This window comes from Arachis ipaensis, chromosome B6 (genome assembly GCF_059453495.1).
Source record: "Arachis ipaensis isolate K30076 ecotype BB chromosome B6, ASM5945349v1, whole genome shotgun sequence".
NCBI lineage: Eukaryota > Viridiplantae > Streptophyta > Magnoliopsida > Fabales > Fabaceae > Arachis > Arachis ipaensis.
Genome location: NC_142441.1, coordinates 130,950,654 through 130,970,608, shown reverse-complemented (window position 1 = coordinate 130,970,608; position 19,955 = coordinate 130,950,654).

Sequence of the window (19,955 nt, the reverse complement as noted above, 5' to 3'; positions counted from 1 at the left end):
TAATATCTCTTCAAATTGCATGCGTGCCACGACATTGGGAGCTTGGCTCCATTCAAGTTGGACACCTTGTAAAAGCCTTTTCCCAAGACTTCAGCTATCTTGAAAGGTCCTTTCCAATTAGCAGCAAGCTTCCCTTCTCCCGACTTGTTTACCCCGATATTATTTCTTATCAGAACCAGATCACTTGTGGCGAAACTTCTTCGTATGACCTTTTTATTGTACCTGACCGACATCCTTTGCTTCAGCGCCATTTCTCTTATCTATACTTGTTCTTGGACTTCAAGGAGGAGTTCGAGTTCCTCTCTTTAAGCTTGGATGTTCCCTACCTCATCATAGAATCTGTTCCGAGGGTTACCTGAAACCGTAGGTCAATCTCGGACGAGATCTTCTGTACTGGTTGGAGATAACGTGTCCGGCGGGTGAGTGGCGGTCGGAGTTGTTGTATCCGACTGATGGACTGGCTATGCTGCTGATCCTTCGTCACCGGAAGGTGGGGGGTACCTGCAAGGGACTCCGATGCTTAAGTTAGCAAGGGTATTAAGCAGGTTTTTAGTAGAATCAGAGTATGAGTTATACCTGGGTGCTCCAATGTATTTATAATGGTGTGGAGTAACCTTTTTAGATAAGATAAATTAGTTATCTTTATCTTATCTTATCTTTGGGTGATGTCATCTTATCTTCAAGGGAATCGCCCTTATCTCTATAGGCTTGGGCTGCCTTTGAATTTGGGTTGTGTTCCTCTATTCGGGCCCTTTATTGGGCTTTCCTGGCAATTTGGCCGAGCTCTTTGAGAAGAGGTCGGATGGTCTGACCTGAAGAGGTCGGTCGCTTTGTCGCTAAACATCCCGGGTCGGATAGCTCGACCCAGGGTATGAACAGTGCCCCTGCTCGAGCTCGGTCTTTCTTTTTGAGGTCGAGTCTTACTTTTAGGACTTCAATCCTTCTCTGGTGAAGCCGAACTCGAGCATCTTGTCGACTTCATCTTTGTAGCGTTCTTCCTTTTTGAATATGGAACGTTTTCTTTTGCTTCTTCTTAAAAGTGCGCGCTTTTGCATTAGCGCTCTTAGCCTTGGGAATATGCGAGGGTTTTAATACCCTCATTAATTGGTTTTTAATTGCCCCGTTTCTCTTAGCCTCTCTATTTTGAATTTCACACTCAGAAAAAAATGGTTTCTCTTCTCCGTCTTCTTTGCTCGAAAGGTGATTCTGTCTCTCCATCTTCAATCTTCTTCGAAGCTTCTTCCTTTGTTCAGGTTGGTTCTTCTTTTCATTGTTCTCATCATTTTTTCTGGTAAAGCTTTGATTCTGACGGAATGTATGTTGGAAAGCTTGAACCTTTTTGTAGTCTTTTATGCATACTCCTGGTATTTTTGTTGAGGCTTTTTAGGGCTTTGCATATTTTGCTGCTTGCTTCTAGTTGTTCTTTAATGCTTGAGTTTTGTGAACTGCACTTGTTTATTTCTAAAAAGATTGCCCCTTGATTTTTGCCCTGTTGATAGCTTTCCTTGCTTCTGAACTTTGTAGAAGATAACGATGCTTGTTTTGATTTTCTTTGTTTGTTTGGGGGGATTTTATTTCTCTGAAAAAGGGTTGTGTCTTCGATGATTTCTTCTTGATACATTTTGTTGCTTGGTAGCTTCGTTTGTTAATCGAACTGGGACGGTGAGCCTGGGAGGTAGTTTATTTTGGTGGTTTTATTTGATTTGTGGCTTTCTATTCAGAGTTGTCGTTTTCGTTGAAAAAAGGGTCATTATCTTCCTGTATTCGAGGTGTAGGCTTGTAGGTTTTCCTGAGTCCTTGTTTTGCCTCCAAAGGGTGCCCCTGGATCTTTTTGGTGTAGGTCCTGAGGTTTCCTTTTATCGCTTGTACTGCGCTGGATTGTGTTGGTCGAGTTGTTTTGACTTCGTCTGAGATGTTTTTTAGTAATCCAATCTTCTTTTCTTGTTTGTAGGACTAGTTGACCATGTCTTCTCGCAAAAATATTGTCGAGGCATCTTCTAAGGTTCCTGAGGGGATGTCTGATTGGTTGGACTCCCTTGTGTTGCTGTGTGTTTCTTTAGCCAATTCTGAATTTTGTGTAGAGCTTAGAAAACATCACCGAATTTGTAGCAGTGGAGATCAGGAGAACAGTTACGAGTTGGTAGCACCTGATTCTGACGATAGGGTTTGCTTCCATGTGCTGACTCAGGGGGAGCGTTCCTTTTTCTATGCATATGATTTCTTTTTTAGCCAAATAAACATCACCCTTCCCTTTACTTCTTTTGAAACTGACCTGTTATGGTCCTGTAACGTTGCCCCCTCTCAGCTTCACCCAAATTTTTGGGGTTTTATCAAGATTTTTCAGTTGGTTTGTCGAGAATTTGCTGTTACTCCTTCTCAAACTCTCTTTTTGTATCTTTTTGTGTTGACCAAGCCAGGGACTACCAAGAAGAAGACTTCTTGGATTTCTTTTAGGTCTGCCTAGGGGCACAAGGTTTTTTCTATGTATGATGAATCCTTTCGGGATTTTAAGAATTAATTCTTTAAGGTCCGGACTGTTGAAGGAGCTCGGCCTTTCTTTCTAGATGAGAACAATGAACCCCGCTTTCCTTTAGAGTAGCAGAAGAACGTAGTGGTATCCCGATACACCTGGGAGATGTTGGACGTGGTCGAGCAGGCCTTTGTAACTGTTTTGGAGGACATTTGGGGGGAACCTCCTCATTTGGACATTAAAAAATCTTTGGGGGACCCATCCCTTGTTCGAAATGCATTGGGTATTTACTTGATATATTTTGTTTCTTGTTTTTTCTTTGCTGCCTTCTTCTTTTTCCGGTTTGTAAAGCTGTTTGTTCTTCATTTTTCAGAGATGGCTAAGAATAATGAATCGATGAAGGCTTTCAAGAAAGCGAGAAAGGCTACTGCGGCCCAGAACATCTCGACCAGGGCGGATAGAAAAGGGTCCTCTCAGGTTCCGCCGAAGCCATCTGTGCCGAGCTTGCCCGGACCGAGGAGAATGATTCCTACTCCTCGAGTCTGTGTACTTGATCCTCCGCAGTCTTCTGCCGTTGTTTCTTACCCTCTGGTCGTTCCTCCTTCTAAAAGACCCCGAACTGTCGAGCCCTTCAATCTGGATGCGCCTGATTTCGACGCTGTTGGCTTTGTCGACCAGCAAATCGGTCCTTATGGTGCCCTCCCTATGGATGATGTATCTCTCCTTCGCCATTTAGATTTTATAACTTGGAGTAGTATTAAGATGGCGCATATGGGAGCTGCCCTGTACCGAACTGCTCAAGATCTTCCTCTTCATGCCACCAAAGCCTTCATGGAGGAGGCTAAGCAGGAGTTCGACCGGATGAAGGGTTTGAAAGAGGAACTCCAAGTGAAAGTGACCAAGCTGGAGAAGGAGTTGGAGGTTGAAAAGGCTAGTTCTGTTGCCTTGGCGGCTTCTGTGAGGTTGGCTGAAGACACGGCGTTGAGGTACAAGGATAGCTATGTCACGACCTATAGGGAAGTGATGTGTCTTAGGGTGGAGTTGGAGTCTGCCCGGGTTGATTATGCCGAGCTCCAGGGTCACCTTGTAGGCAGCATAAATGCTGCTTATGAGAACCTGAAGGAGCAAGTTCGGGTTCTTGCCCCTGAGGTCGATCTTGCTCTATTTAGTCTGGATAATGTTGTAAAAGATGGCAAGATTGTCCCTGACGACCCTGATGATGCGATGTTGAGCCCCCCTCTGTGCCTGCGGCAAAAGCTTCTTTTATGCCGACTTCTTCAGCTCCTTCCTCTGAGGTCGTTCATCCTAAATCAGATCCTGATTGCCAAATCTTGAATAGGGATGACGGGACAGTGGATGCAGTGCCTCTTCAGACTCGCCCTCCTTCACCTCGTGTTGATGTTGCCGAGAAGCCTTCGGATAAATAGTTTTCTAAATGTTTGTGTAGATAGCCCGGCTTGTGGGCTTTTAAACTCTTTATGATGTTTGCTGACTGTTGACACTCTTTTAATTGCTGTTTAGAAACTTTATTTTGAAAAAAAAATAGTTTCCAAGTTCTTGGGGCTGATTATGGTAGCTTCTTGAGCTTGTTATTATTATAACTTTATGCTTTTCATATCATTCTGTTTGCATCTGCCTTGGTATCTTTTTAGGCTTTTTGAAGTGTTGGAGCTTTGTTGACCTCTTTAGATTGCCTTTATACTTGTGGCTTGATTCCTCTGAGGTTGTAGTTGCTTGGATCCAACTTGTATGTCGGCTTCCTTATGTTGGCTTGAAGTTGTTTCTAATAACCCTATTTGTTGGGACCTCTGTGAGGTCTCCGTTAGTAATTACCTTTATAACGTTAAGGTTTTTGGGAAGTCGACTTCGTCATTTCAGTTACTTCTAGTAATCCTTTCTTTTGGACCTTGTTAGGTTTTATTTTAGGAATTACTCTTGTAACTTGTTTGAGGAAGGCTAACTTCTTTATGTCAGTCTTACCTAAGTTATTTCTAGTAACCCTCTTTCTCGGACCCTCGTCAAGTCTCTTTCAGGTGCTACTTTTTATAACTTGTTGATTTTGGAACCGACTTCCTTGTGTTGGTTCCTTCTAAGTTAATTTTAGTAATCCTCTTTCTTGGACCTTGTTCAGGTCTCTTTCAGGGATTACTTTTATAACTTTATGTTTTGGGCCGACTTCATCATGTCGGGCCCTTCTAAGTTATTTTTGCAATCCTCTTTGTTGGACCTTGTTCAGGTCTCTTTCAGGAATTATCTTTATAACTTTATGTTTTGGGCCGACTTCATCATGTCGGGCCCTTCTAAGTTATTTTTGTAATCCTCTTTCTTGGACCTTATTCAGGTCTCTTTCAGGGATTACTTTTATAACTTTATGTTTTGGGCCGACTTCATCATGTCGGGCCCTTCTAAGTTATTTTTGTAATCCTCTTTCTTGGACCTTGTTCAGGTCTCTTTCAGGGATTACTTTTATAACTTTATGTTTTAGGCCGACTTCTTCATGTTGGGCCCTTCTAAGTTATTTTTGTAATCCTCTTTCTTGGACCTTGTTCAGGTCTCTTTCAGGGATTACTTTTATAACTTTATGTTTTGGGCCGACTTCATCATGTCGGGCCCTTCTAAGTTATTTTTGTAATCCTCTTTGTTGGACCTTGTTCAGGTCTCTTTCAGGAATTATCTTTATAACTTTATGTTTTGGGCCGACTTCATCATGTCGGACCCTTCTAAGTTATTTTTGTAATCCTCTTTCTTGGACCTTATTCAGGTCTCTTTCAGGGATTACTTTTATAACTTTATGTTTTGGGCCGACTTCATCATGTCGGGCCCTTCTAAGTTATTTTTGTAATCCTCTTTCTTGGACCTTGTTCAGGTCTCTTTCAGGGATTACTTTTATAACTTTATGTTTTAGGCCGACTTCTTCATGTTGGGCCCTTCTAAGTTATTTTTGTAATCCTCTTTCTTGGACCTTGTTCAGGTCTCTTTCAGGGATTACTTTTATAACTTTATGTTTTGGGCCGACTTCATCATGTCGGGCCCTTCTAAGTTATTTTTGTAATCCTCTTTCTTGGACCTTGTTCAGGTCTCTTTCAGGGATTACTTTTATAACTTTATGTTTTGGGCCGACTTCTTCATGTCGGGCCCTTCTAAGTTATTTTTGTAATCCTCTTTCTTGGACCTTGTTCAGGTCTCTTTCAGGGATTACTTTTATAACTTTATGTTTTGGGCCGACTTCTTCATGCCCGGCCCTTCTAAGTTATAGTAATCCTCTTTTATAGGGCTGGCCAGACCTCTTTCCAGGGATTTACTTATAACTTTGGTTATTGCGACTGGTCCGACTTCTTTACGTCGGCCAGTGTTTAAGTTATTTTTTAGCAATCCATTTTGTTAAGACCTCGTCAGGTCCTTTCTATGGATCACTTTCGATAACTTCTTGCATTATTCTGTTTTCATCTTTGCCGATTTTGTAGAGATTGGGTTTAATCCTCGTTTGGTCGACCTTTTAATGAATTTGGTTTTCATCTTTGTTGGTCTTTTATCGTGATCGTGCAGTGAATTTGATTTTCACTTTCTTCCAATCTGTAGCTTTATAATCGGATGATGAATGTTTCAGATTAATACGCCTTGAGAATTTGTAGAAGATCTAAACAGATTTTATTCAAAAGAAAATACAAATATATACATGTGAGAGCTTTATCCCTCTAAGTCGGGCAATTTATAGGTCTTGGCTTGGCGCCTCATTAAAAAACCTTTTTAGGAAAAAGAGTGCGCCTTATCCTAAGATCCTTTATCATCCTTAACTATAGTACCTTCTTAGGTTGCAGGCGTGCCATGACCTAGGAAGCTCTCGCCCATCGAGTTCGGACAGTCTGTAGTAGCCCTTTTCAAGTACTTCTATGACTCGGTAGGGTCCTTTCTAGTTTGCTACCAGCTTTCCTTCTCCAGGTCGAGTTGTTCCGATATCATTTCGGATTAGGACGAGGTCGTTCTAAGCAAATCCTCGCGGCACTACCCTTTGATTGTATCTTGAAGCCATTCGACGTTTTAATGCCTCTTCCCTGATCCGAGCTCTTTCTTGGACTTTTGGGAGTAGGTCGAATTCTTCCCTTTGAAGTTGGGAGTTGGCCTCTTCATTATAGTGGATCACTCAAGGCGACCCTTCTTCAATCTCCACTGGGATCATTGCCTCCATTCCGTACGCTAATCGGAAAGGTGATTCCTTTGTGGTAGAATGCGGCGTTGTTCGATATGCCTATAGGACTTGTGGGAGTTCCTCAGCCCAGGCTCCCTTTGCGTCCTATAATCTCTGTTTTAGCCCAGCCAATATGACTTTGTTGGCAGCTTCGACTTGTCCATTGGCTTGGGGATGTTCTACGAAAGTGAACTGGTGTTTTATGTTCAAGTCGGCCACTAACTTTTTGAAGCCTGCATCTGTGAATTGGGTGTCATTGTCTATGGTGATGGAGTATGGAACCACGAACCTTGTGACAATGTTCCTATATAGGAATTTTTGACTTCTTTGAGCAGTGGCGTTAGCGATGGGTTCTGCCTCGATCCACTTTGTGAAATAGTCTACTCCTACTATGAGGAATTTAACTTGTCCTGATCCCTGAGGGAAGGGTCCAAGAAGGTCGAGTCCCTATTTTGCGAATGGCCAAGGTGAGGTCACGCTGATGAGTTCCTCTGGCGGGGCGATGTGGAAGTTGGCATGTTTCTGACATGGTGGACATGTCTTTACGAACTCCGTGGCTTCTTTTTGTAGAGTTGGCCAATAGAACCCTGCCCGGAGTACTTTTTTGGCAAGTGCTTGCGCTCCGAGATGATCGCCACAGTTGCCACTGTGTACTTCTTCTAGAATTTCTTTTGTGTTGGAAGTCGGAACACATTTTAACAATGGTATTGAAATCCCTCTTTTGTATAGAATATTGTTTATGATAGTGTAGTATTGTGCCTCCCGTTTTAACCTCTTTGCCTCCTTTTCATCTGTAGGAAGTGTTTCTGTTTTGAGGTAGTTAATTATGGGAGTCATCCATCCTTGATCCAGACCTGTTATGGCTAGGACTTTTTCCTCTTCCGAGATTGACGGGTGCTGCAGCATTTCCTGGATGAGACTTCTATTGTTGCCCCCTGGTTTGGTGCTGGCTAGCTTTGAGAGTGCGTCAGCTCGGGCATTCTGTTCGCAGGGTATGTGGCGGATCCGAGTTGTCCGAGCTGTTCCCTGGTTTTGTCCAAGTACTTTTTCATGGTGGGATCCTTGGCTTGGTAGCTCCCTGTTATTTGTGAAGTGACCACCTGTGAGTCGCTGAAGATGATGAGTTTTTGAGCTCCAACCTCTTTAGCCAACTTCAAACCAGCTAGTAGTGCCTCATATTCAGCTTGGTTGTTTGAGGCAGGGAACCCGAATTTGAGGGAAAATTCGATATGGGTTCCTTGGTTGCTTTCAATTATCACACCTGCGCCGCTTCCAGTCTTATTCGAAGAGCCGTCCACATAGAGATTCCATTCTATAGGGGTTTCCGGGGTGTCTGTAAATTTTGCAATGAAGTCGGCCATGTATTGTGATTTGATGGCTGTCCGTGCTTCGTATTGAAGGTCGAGCTCAGACAACTCGACTGCCCATTGCAAGATTCTGCCCGGTAGGTCTGTTTTCTGCAATATCCCTTTTATGGGTTGTTGGTCCGAACCGTAATGGTGTGGGCTTGGAAATATGGGCGAAGTCGTTGAGATGTTAAGATGAGAGCGTAGGCAAATTTTTCTATTTTTTGGTAGTTTAGCTCGGATCCTTGTAATGATTTACTGATGAAGTATATGGGTTGTTGCCCACTGTCGTCTTCTCGAACTAATGCTGAGGCTACTGCCCGACTTCCTACCGCGAGGTACAATATGAGTGGTTCTTCTTCTCGTGGCCGAGATAGGATGGGTGGCTGTCCTAGGAATCTTTTGAAATCTTGGAAGGCTTGTTTGCACTCCGTTGTCCATTCGAACATCTTTCCTTTCCTTAGAGTAGCATAGAAGGGGAGAGATCTTATCGCTGATCCCGCTAGAAATCTGGACAAGGCTGCCAGTCTTCCATTGAGCTGTTGTACCTCTTTGATGCAAGTCGGGCTCTTCATATCGAGTATGGCCTGGCATTTATCCGGATTTGCCTCGATTCCTCTTTGTGTGAGCATAAAACCCAGGAATTTGCCAGCTTCTACTGCGAAGGTGCATTTTACAGGATTAAGTCGCATGCCATACCTTCTTATGGTGTCGAATACTTGGGCGAGGTCGGACAGCAACGTCTCTTCACTTTGTGTCTTTGTTAACATGTCATCCACATAGACTTCCATGATTTTTCCAATATGATCTGTGAAGACCTTATTCATTAATCTCTGATAAGTAGCTCCCGCGTTTTTAAGACCAAAAGGCATGACGATGTAGCAATAGTTTGCTTTTGGTGTTAAGAATGAAGTTTTTTCTTGGTCGGGTGGATACATTGGGATTTGATTGTATCCCGAATATGCGTCCATAAACGAGAGATATTTATATCCGGAGGAGGCATCTACCAGAGCGTCGATACTTGGGAGTGGATAAGGATCTTTTGAGCAGGCTTTGTTGAGATCAGTGTAGTCGGTGCACATTCGCCACTTCCCATTTGATTTTTTCACCAAGACGACGTTAGCTAACCATAGTGGGTACTTGACTTCTCTTATGAATCCTGCCTCCAGTAGAGCTTGTACCTGCTCTTCCACAGCTTGGGATCGTTTTGGTCTGAGCTTTCTTCGTCTTTGTTGTACCGGCCGAGATTCTGGGTAGACCGCCAACTTATGCCACATTAATTTGGGGTCTATGCCTGGCATGTCTGCAGCCTTCCATGCAAAGAGGTTGACGTTATCTTGTAAGAACTGTACGAGTGATTCTTTTATGTTTCCTTTTAGGATCGTACCAATGTTGGTTGTTTTGTCCGGGATGTCTCCGATCTGGACTTTCTCTACTTCACCCTCGGGTTGTGGGCGGAGTTCTTCCTGCCTCTGAACTCCACCAAGTTTGATTGTGTGGAATTCTTCTCCTCTGCCTCTGAGGTTTAGACTTTCGTTGTAACAGCAGCGCGCTGTCTTCTGGTCTGCTTTTATTGTAGCTATCCCTTCTGCAGTTGGGAATTTCATGCATAGATGTGGAGTCGAGACTATTGCGCCGAGCTGATTCAATGTTGTCCGACCTATTAAGGCATTGTAGGCTGAACTCACGTTGACCACGATGTAGTCTATCTTGAGTGTTCTTGACTGGTTTCCTTTTTCGAAGGTTGTGTGTAGTGAGATGTATCCAAGTGGTTGAACTGGGGTGTCTCCCAGTCCGAATAGGTTGTTTGGATATGCTCTAAGTTCTTTTTCTTCCAGGTCGAGCTTGTCGAAGGCAGTTTTGAACAAGATGTCGGCGGAGCTCCCTTGGTCTATCAGTGTGCGGTGGAGATTTGTGTTTGCCAATATAATAGTGATGACCATGGGATCGTCATGTCCTGAGATGATACCGAATGCGTCTTCTTTGGTGAAAGTAATTGCGGGGATGTCGGGTGCTTCCTCTTTCCCCTCGACATGATATACTTCTTTAAGATATCTTTTGCGAGATGATTTGGAGATTCCTCCTCCAGCAAATCCGCCGTGTATCATGTGGACGTGTCTTTCTGGTGTACGAGGTGATCGCTCGGTTTGTCCAACATCTTCGTCCCTTCTTCTTTTTCTTTGGTCATCGTCCCGGGTGGGCAGATACTGATCTAATTTTCCTTCTCTTACTAGTTTTTCTATGACATTCTTTAAGTCAAAACATTCGTTGGTAGAATGCCCACGGATTCGATGGTATTCGCAATATTCAGTCTGATTTCCTCCTCTTTTTTTGCCTTTGAGTGGTCGAGCTGGGGGTATTTTTCAGTGTGGCAAACTTCCCTGTAGACATCCACAAGGGACACCCGAAGAGGGGGGTGTAATTGTGATATTTTTTTATTTTCTCCCCATGTCGATCTTCCTTCTTTTTGGATTCTTTGTCCTTATCCCGGGAGGGGTAGGTGAATCCAGATTTTGAGGTCTTCCCTAGTCGGGAGTTTTCCTCCATGTTGATGTACTTCTCTGCTCGTTCTTACACTTTGTTCAGAGATTCGGGGTGTTTTTTCGATATAGATTGGTTAAAAGGTCCCTCTCACAAGCCATTGATGAGGCCCATAATGGCGGCCTCCGTTGGTAGGCTTTGTATGTCCAAGCATGCCTTGTTGAATCTTTCTATGTAGCTGCGTAGACCTTCCCGATCTCCTTGTTTGATTCCTAATAAACTTGGGGCGTGCTTGGTTTTGTCTTTCTGGATAGAGAATCTGGCTAGAAAATTTTTGGCCAAGTCGTCAAAGCTTGAGATGGACCTAGGGGGTAGACTGTCGAACCACCTAATCGCCGTTTTGGTCAAGGTAGTTGGGAAGGCTTTGCAGCGGACTGCGTCTGAGGCGTCGGTGAGGTACATTCGACTTCTGAAATTGCTGAGGTGATGGCTGAGATCTGTCGTGCCGTCATATAAAGGCATATCTGGGAGTTTAAAGTCCTTAGGAATTTTGTTCTTCATGATCTCCCTAGTGAATGGATCTTGATCCTTGCGAGAGCTGTCCTCATCGGTGGATCGAGTAGCTTTGGTTTTGAGATCGGTTTTGAGTTTTAGAAGTTTATCTTCTAACTCCCGACGCCGCCTTATCTCCTTTTGTAAATCTTTCCCAACTTCTCGCTGATGTTGTGCTTCTTTTTCAAGTTGTTTTAAACGACCATGAAGCGTCTCTAGAGCTCCCAGGTTTGGTGAATTTTTGTCCCCGTTAGATTCTGGGGTATCTTTTGGTGTAGTGTCCGCGTTTTTGTGCGGCGTTCTATCTTCTAGATCTGAATTATGGTCGTTGTCATGGTCGTCCGCCATGGTGATGGGATGACTTCCAGGTTCCCCAGCAACGGCGCCAATGTTCTGAGGGTTACCTGAAACCGTAGGTCGATCTCGGACGAGATCTTCTGTACTGGTCAGAGATGACGTGTCCGGCTGGTGAGTGGCGGTCGGAGCTATTGTATCTGACTGGTGGACTAGCTATGCTGCTGACCTTCATCACCGGAGGGTGGGGGGTACCTGCAAAGGACTCCGATACTTAAGTTAGCAAGGGTATTAAGCAGGTTTTTAGTAGAATCAGAGTATGAGTTATACCTGGGTGCTCCAGTATATTTATAATGGTGTGGAGTGACCTTTTTAGATAAGATAAGTTAGTTATCTTTATCTTATCTTATCTTTGGGTGAGGTCATTTTATCTTCAAGGGAACCGCCCTTATCTCTATAGGCTTAGGCTGCCTTTGAATTTGGGTCGTGTTCCTCTATTCGGGCCCTTTATTGGGCTTTCCTGGTAATTTGGCTGAGCTCTTTGAGGAAAGGTCGGATGGTCTGACCTAAAGAGGTCGGTCGCTTTGTCGCTAAATATCCCGGGTCGGATAGCTCGACCCAGGGTATGAACAGAATCTTACCCTTGGACTTTGCTCGTTAACTTCAACAGGGATCATGGCTTCTATCTCATATGCAAGTCGGAAGGGTGTTTCCCCAGTTGTGGAGTGAGGAGTTGTTCGGTAAGCCCACAGGACTTGCGGGAGTTCTTCTACCCATGCTCCTTTTGCATCCTGCAATCTTTTCTTCAGTCCAGCTAATATGACTTTATTGGCTGCCTCTACTTGTCCATTAGCTTGGGGATGCTCCACTGATGTGAACTGATGCTTGATCTTCATACTGGCCATTAAGCTCTTGAAGGTAGAATCGGTGAACTGGGTACCATTCTCTATGGTAATGGAGTGTGGAACTCCAAACCGAGTAATGATATTCTTATACAGAAACTTCCGACTTCTTTGGGCCGTGATAGTAGCTAGTAGTTCTGCTTCTATCCATTTGGTGATGTAATTCACTCCCACGATGAGGTACTTAACTTGTCTGGGTGCTTGGAGAAATAGTCCGAGTAGGTCCAGCCCCCATTTCGCGAAAGGCCATGGAGAGGTTAGCTAATGAGTTCTTCTCGGGGAGTGATGTGGAAGTTGGCATGCATCTAGTAAGGCGAATATTTTCTAACAAAGTCGGTCACATCTTTTTGCAAGGTCGGCCAAAAGAACCCAGCTCGAATCACTTTCCTAGCCAGAGACCGAGCTCCTAAATGGTTCCCACATATGCCATTATGCACCCCTTCTAAGACTTCTTCGGTTCTATAGGTCGGAATGCATTTTAGCAAGGGTGTGGACACCCTTCTTCTGTAGAGGACATTGTGTACTAAGGTATAGTTCTGGGCTTCCCTCTGAATTCTCTTGGCCACCTTCTGCTCCTCGGGGAGGATGTCAAATTTCAGGTATTCGATAAAGGAAGTCATCCACCCGAGGTTTAGCCCGGAGATATGTAGAACGTCTGACCTGTTATCTGACTTGATGACTGATGGCTCCTTGAGAGTTTCTTGTATCAGACTTCTGTTATTTCTTCCTGTTTTGGAGCTTGCCAATTTAGAGAGGGCATTAGCTCTGCTATTAAATTCTCAAGTTATATGTCGGACCTCAGTCTCGAGAAATTATTGGAGTTGCTCCAGTATTTTCTCCAAGTATCTCTTCATATTGAGATCTTTTGCCTGATACTCTCCATTGATTTGAGAGGTCTATTATTTGAGAGTCACTAAAGACTACCACTTTAGTCACTCTGACTTCTTTGGCGAGTTTCAAGCCTGCAATCATGGCTTCATACTCAACTTGGTTGTTGGAAGCAGGAAATTCAAATTTCAGGGAAAGCTCTATTTGAGTCCCTTCTTCGTTGACCAGGATGATGCTAGCACCACTTTCGACCTTATTGGAAGATCCATCTACATAGAGATTCTAGGTCGTGGATGTTTCAATCTTGTCACTTGTATATTCTACTTAAAAGTCAGTGAGGCATTGAACCTTGATGGCCGTCTGATTTTCGTACTTTAAGTCGAACTCAGACAGTTCTATGACCCATTGTACCATCCAACCTGCTATATCTGTTTTCTGAAGGATCTTTTTCATAGGTTGGTTCGTCCGGACTCTTATAATGTGCGTCTGAAAGTAAGGTCGGAGCCTTCTAGAATTAAAGCGTATGCAAATTTTTCTATTTTTTGATACCTTAATTCTGGCCCTTGTAAGACTTTACTGGTGAAATAGATGGGATGTTGTCTGACCTCGTCTTCTCGTATCAGAGCTAAAGCTACTGCCTTATCAACGACGGCTAAGTACAATACGAGTTCTTCTCCTAATTTTTTGCCGACTAAGAATGGGTGGTTGACTTAAAAAATTCTTGAACTCTTGAAAAGCTTCTTCACATTCAGGAGTTCATTCAAATTGGCATTCTTTTTTTAGTAGTGAAAAAGGGGTAAGAACCTTAAGGCTAATCCTGCCAAAAATCTAGACAAGGCAGCAAGTTGGCCATTCAACTGTTGAACTTCTTTCAAATAAGTTGGACTTCTCATATTCAAGATCGCTCTACACTTGTTAGGGTTGGCTTCAATTCCCCTTTGTGTGAGCATGAATCCTAAAAATTTTTCTACTTCTACCGCGAAGGTACACTTTGTGGGATTCAATCTCATTCCATGCTTCCTTATGGTGCCGAAGACTTGTGAGAGATCAGACAGGAGAGTTGCTTCATCCTTGGTTTTTACCAACATGTCGTCCACATATACTTCCATTAAGCTTCCAAGGTGGGGTGCAAACATCTTATTCATCAATCTCTGGTATGTGACACCTGTATTTTTTAATCCAAATGACATGACCACGTAATAATAATTTTCTCTTGGAGTAATGAACGATGTCTTCTCTGGTCTGATTTGAACATCGAAATTTGATTGTATCCCGAGTATGTATCCATAAAAGATAAGTATTGGTATCCTGAGGATGAATCTACTAAAGCATCAATATTGGGAAGAGGGTATGGATCTTTTGGGTAGGCTTTATTGAAGTCGGTGTAGTCGACACACATCCTCCACTTCTCGTTTTACTTTTTTACCAACACTACATTTGCCAACTATGATGGGTATTTGACTTCCCTGATGAACCCGGCCTCTAACAACGCTTGAACTTGCTCTTCGACTGCTTGAGCTCGTTTAGGCTTGAGTTTGCGCCTTCTTTTTTGAACAGGTCGGGATCCAGGGTACACTACTAGCTTGTGGGTCATGAGTCCGGGATCAATTCCGGGCATGTCGGCTGCTTTCCAAGCGAAGAGGTCAGAATTTTCCTGTAGGAGTTTGATGAGTTCTTTGTTCAAGTCTGTTCCCATGTTCACCCCTATGTTGGTATTCTTTCCGAATTTTTCTCCGATTTGTACCTCCTCCGTCTTCCCTTCAGGTCGTGGTCGTAGGTCGTCTCTCCCCCGGACTCCGAGTTCAATTAAATTGACTTCTTTACCTTTATCCCATAGATTCAAGCTTTCGTTGTAACATTTTCTTGCCAGCTTTTGACCCCCCTTGATGGTAGCAATTTCTTCCTGTGTCTGGAATTTCATTCAGAGGTAGAAAGTGGAGACAACTGCTCCTAGCCAATTCAGGGTCATCCTACCTATTAGGGCATTGTAGGCTGAAGCTACATCAACAACAATGTAATCGATGTTCAAAGTTTTGGACTTCAATCCTTTTCCAAAAGTGGTGTATAAGAAAATGAAGTTCAATGGCCTAATAGGCGTATCCCCTAACCCGAAGAGGGTATTCGGGTAGGATTTTAGTTCCTTCTCTTCCAACCACCAGTTTGTCGAATGCATGCTTGAACAAAATATCAGCTGAGATTCCTTGGTCCACTAAGGTCCTATGTAGATTTGAATTCGCAAGTATCGTAGTGATTACAACGGGGTCATCATGTCTGGGTATAATTCCTTGTGCATCCTCTTTTGTAAAAGAGATAGTTGGGAGGTCAGAGATTTCTTCTCTAACTTGATAGACTTCTTTTAAGTGTCTCTTTCAAGACGACTTAGTTAGTGCTCCCCCGGTAAATCCACCAGCTATCATGTGAACATGTCGTTCTGGAGTTTGTGGGGGCTCACCTTTTCAACCGATGTCTTCATCATCTCTTTTTCTCTTTCCATGACTGTCCGACCTTTCTATGATATGTTTATCCAACTGACCTTTCCTGGCCAGTTTTTCTATCATATTTTTCAAGTCGTAACAGTCATTTGTGGAGTGTCCATACAACTTGTGGTACTCGCAATACTCAGTGCGGCTTCCACCCTTTTTATTTTTAATCGGACGTAGAGTGGGGGGGGAGTTTCCCAGTATGGAAAATTTCCCTGTAGATGTCCACGAGAAAAACTCGTAGTTGCTGCGCAAAATTGAACTCCACACAACTGAACGGGCAAGTGCACCGGATCGTCCAAGTAATACCTCAGGTGAGTGAGGGTCGAATCACACAGAGATTGTCGGATTGAGCAAGCAACGGCTACCTTATAAATCTTAGTCAAGCAACTCGAAAAGATGGTTGTTTGTTTGAAAGCATAGATGAAATAGTAAAGAACGAAATACCAGATTAGTGTAAAAGAAATGATGGATAATTAGTTAAGGCTTCGTAGATGCGTATTCTTTCCGGATTAACTTTTCTTACTTTCTACTTCAACCACGAACGATTCATTCAATGGCAGCCGTAATTGACTAACTCATGTAGTATCCTCATCAAGTTAGTCTCTTCTAAACCATAGCAGTCCACCATATCCGAAAAACTCATATAGCATCCTCATCAAGTTAACTCATGGCTTCCCGCTATAGTTGAAGGTGAAGACCTAAGCAATCTACTCTCCTTCACAATCTTACTCAAAACACCACAGACAAGGTTGAATCTTCTGGATCAGGGAACGCTGCTTCTCATACTCTAGCCTTGATGCCACAGAAATCTTAGTAACCCACGGTCAATGGGATTATATGTCACATATCCAAAGTCGCCCAGGCACGCTCTTGGAATCTGCAGTGCATTCTCTAGCTTGTGGTTCAATGCTATTCGAGCAGGACTCACACGGAACCCATGTAGAACAAGGATGATTGTCATAGGTCATCCTCAATTCATGATATGAAGAACAAAAATGCACAAGAGAATGGAATCAAACGTGTATTGAAATAAAACAGTAATATTATTAATCCATGAGAATCAGCAGAGCTCCTAACCCTAACTTAGGAGGTTTAATTGCTCATGCTTTTATAGAAAGTAAAATGTGTAAAGGTAAAAGTGAGGCAGAAGATCCTAAATATGGGTGATCTTCTCCTATATATACTAATCTAATAACTAAGAAGTACAAAAATATGATAGAATAGACTAGAGGTGCGAAATCCATCCTTGGGCCCACTTAGGTTGAGTACTTGGGCAGAGCTTGGCGTCCAACTTTGGGGCGTTGAACGCCAGCCAGGGGATAGCTCCTTGGCGTTCAACGCCCAATATGGGCAGGCTCCTTTGAAGAAAAGTATAGATCTTTATATATTGCTGGAAAGCTCTGTAAGTTAGCTTTCCAACACCGTTAAGAATGCATCATTTAGACCTCTGTAGCTCCAGAAATTCTCGTTTGAGTGTACGTAGGTCAGAATCTGACAGCAGCTGCTACGCTTTCCTTGCCTCTGAATCAGACTTTGCCAAAGCTCCTCAATTTCAGCCAGAAATTACCTGAAATCACTATAAAACACAACAACTCAAAGTAGAATCCAAAAATATGAATTTTGCACTAAAACCTATAAAAACAAAATAGAACTTAAACAAAACATAACTAAAATAATATGAAAATGATGCCAAAAAGCATATAAAATATCCGACCATCAGAACACCAAACTTAAACTGTTGCTTGTCGCCAAGCAACCAAAAATAAAGTAGGATTAGGAAGAAGAGAAGGATAAAATGGATCTCAGAGTTTTCAATGAAGCTCAGTTTCACTTGATGAGCCGGGCTAATAACTATTTACTTCTGAATAGTTTTGGCATCTCACTATCCTTTGAAGCTCAGAAGTGTTGATGTCTTTAGGAATTCAGAATCTGGATGATATTATTGACTCTCTTAGTTTAGCTCTTTTTGATTCTTGAACACAGCTTCTTTTAGAGCCTGTCCGTGACCCTAAGCATTTTGTTTTCCCGTATTACCACTGGATACATAAACGCCACAGACACTTGGCTTGGTGAACCCCTTAGGATTATGATTCAGCTTTGCTAGAATCCCCAGCCAGTGGTGTCCAGAGTTCTTAGGCACAATCTTTTGCTTTTGGAATCACGACTTTAACTGCTCAATCTCAAGCTTTTCACTTGACACCTTCACACCACAAGCATTTAGTTAGGGGGAGGAGCTCAATTGAACTTTTTAGGCCAATATTTTGTTTCTTTTAGGCCCTCCTAATCATTGATGCTCAAAGTCTTGGATTCCTGCTCTTATCTTTTGGTTTAAAGAGCTATTGGATTTTTCTTTTTCTCTCTTACTCTTGCCTTTTGGTTTTAAGAGCTACTGGCTTTTTCTTTTTCTTTTCTCTCTCTTTTATTTTCGTTTCTTTCTCTTTTTTTTTCTTTCTTTTTGCTGCTTTTTCTTGCTTCAAGAATCAAGAATTAGATTTTTCAAATTACCAATAATACTTCACATTTTCCATCATTCTTTCAAAAACCAACATTCTTTACTCCAACATCAAATATACACTGTTTATTCATGCATTCAGAAAGTAAAAGTAATGCCACCATATCACACAATTGGACTGTTCTTATTATATAACTCGAGTTCATGCATCTTACTTCTCTTTTTCAAATAAAAATTTTTCTTTTAAGTATGGTGAGAGATGCATGGAATATTTCATAGCTTAAGACAAAACAAAGGATGATCATGCACTTAGAAACAGGAAACAAATAATGAAATACAATGGAAAATAGAAAAATAACATAAACAAATGGGAATATGGAACGTGACCACCTTAGTGACGGCAGCTACTGCTTCATCTAGAGAATCCAATGGAGCGCTTGATTTCTTCTATGTCATGCCCCTGTCTCTGTTGCTCTTTCCTCAGAGCTCTTTGATCTCCTCTTATTTCATAGAGGATGGTGGCATGCTCTTGGTGTTCCATCCTCAGCTGATCCATGTTGGAGCTTAATTCTCCTAGAGAAATATTTAGTTGATCCCAATATCCTTGGGAAGGAAAACGCATCTCTTGAGGTATCTCAGGGATTTCTTATTGAGGCAGCTCCACATGCTCTTGTTGTGGTTCGTGTGCCATCTCTCTAATATGCTCCATCCTTCTTTTAGTGATGGGCTTGTCCTCCTCAATGAGGATGTCTCCTTCTATGACAATTCTAACTGAATTGCATAAGTGACATATGAGGTGAGGAAATGCCAACCTGGCTTGAGTGGAGGTCTTTTCTGCCACTTTATACAGCTCTTAAGGTATCACCTCATGTACCTCTACCTCATCCCTAAGCATGATGCAGTGAATCATGATGGCTCGATCAATGGTCACTTCAGATCGGTTGCTAGTAAGGATAATGGAGCGTTGGATAAATTCCAACCATCCTCTAGCTATGGGCTTAAGGTCAAGCCTTCTTAGTTGGATAGGCTTGCCTTGAGTATCCCTTTTCCACTGTGCTCCTTCCACACAAATGTCTAAAAGGACTTGGTCTAGCCTTTGATCAAAATTGACTCTTCTAGTGTAAGGGTGTGGGTCTCCTTGCATTAATGGTAGATGGAGCGCCAACCTTATACTTTCCGGGCTGAAATCCAAGAGACGCCCTCGAACCATGGTGTGCCAATTTTTAGGGTGTGAGTTCACACTAGTGTCATGATTTTTGGTGACCCACGCATTGGCATAAAACTCTTGCACCATTAAGATTCCAACTTCCGGGATGGGGTTAGTTAGAACTTTCCAACCTCTTCTCCGGATTTCTTGTTAGATCTCCGGGTACTCATTCTTTTTTAGCCTAAAGGGAACTTCAAGAATCATCATTTTCTTTACCACTACTTCATAGAAGTGGTCTCGATGAGTCTTAGTAAGAAATCTCTCCATTTCCCAAGGTTCGGATGCGAAAGCTATGGCTTTTTCTTTTCTCTTTCTAGAGGATTCTCCGACTTTGGGTGCCATAAGTGTGAATGGAAAGCAAAAAGCAAGGCTTTTCCAACACCAAACTTAAAAGATTTTCTCATCCTCGAGTAAATATGAACAAAAGAAAAGAATATAGTAGTAGAAGAAGAAAATAATGGAGATAGAGGGAGAGAAAGATTTGGCCAAGTGGGGGGTATATGGTGTATGAGGGTTGTGTATGTGTGGGTATGAAGGGGCGATGGAGGGGGTATTTATAGGGGGGTTGTGTTAGGGTTCGGTTATGGGGTGGGGTAATTGGGAGGGAAATGTTTTGAATTTGAAGTGAGTGGGGTTGGTGGGAATGGTTGGATGGTAGTGATGAAGGGTGTATATAGAGAAGAGGAAAAGTAAGAGAGAGAAGAATGTGGGGTAGGTGGAGATTCTATGGGACCCACTGATCCTGAGAGGCTAG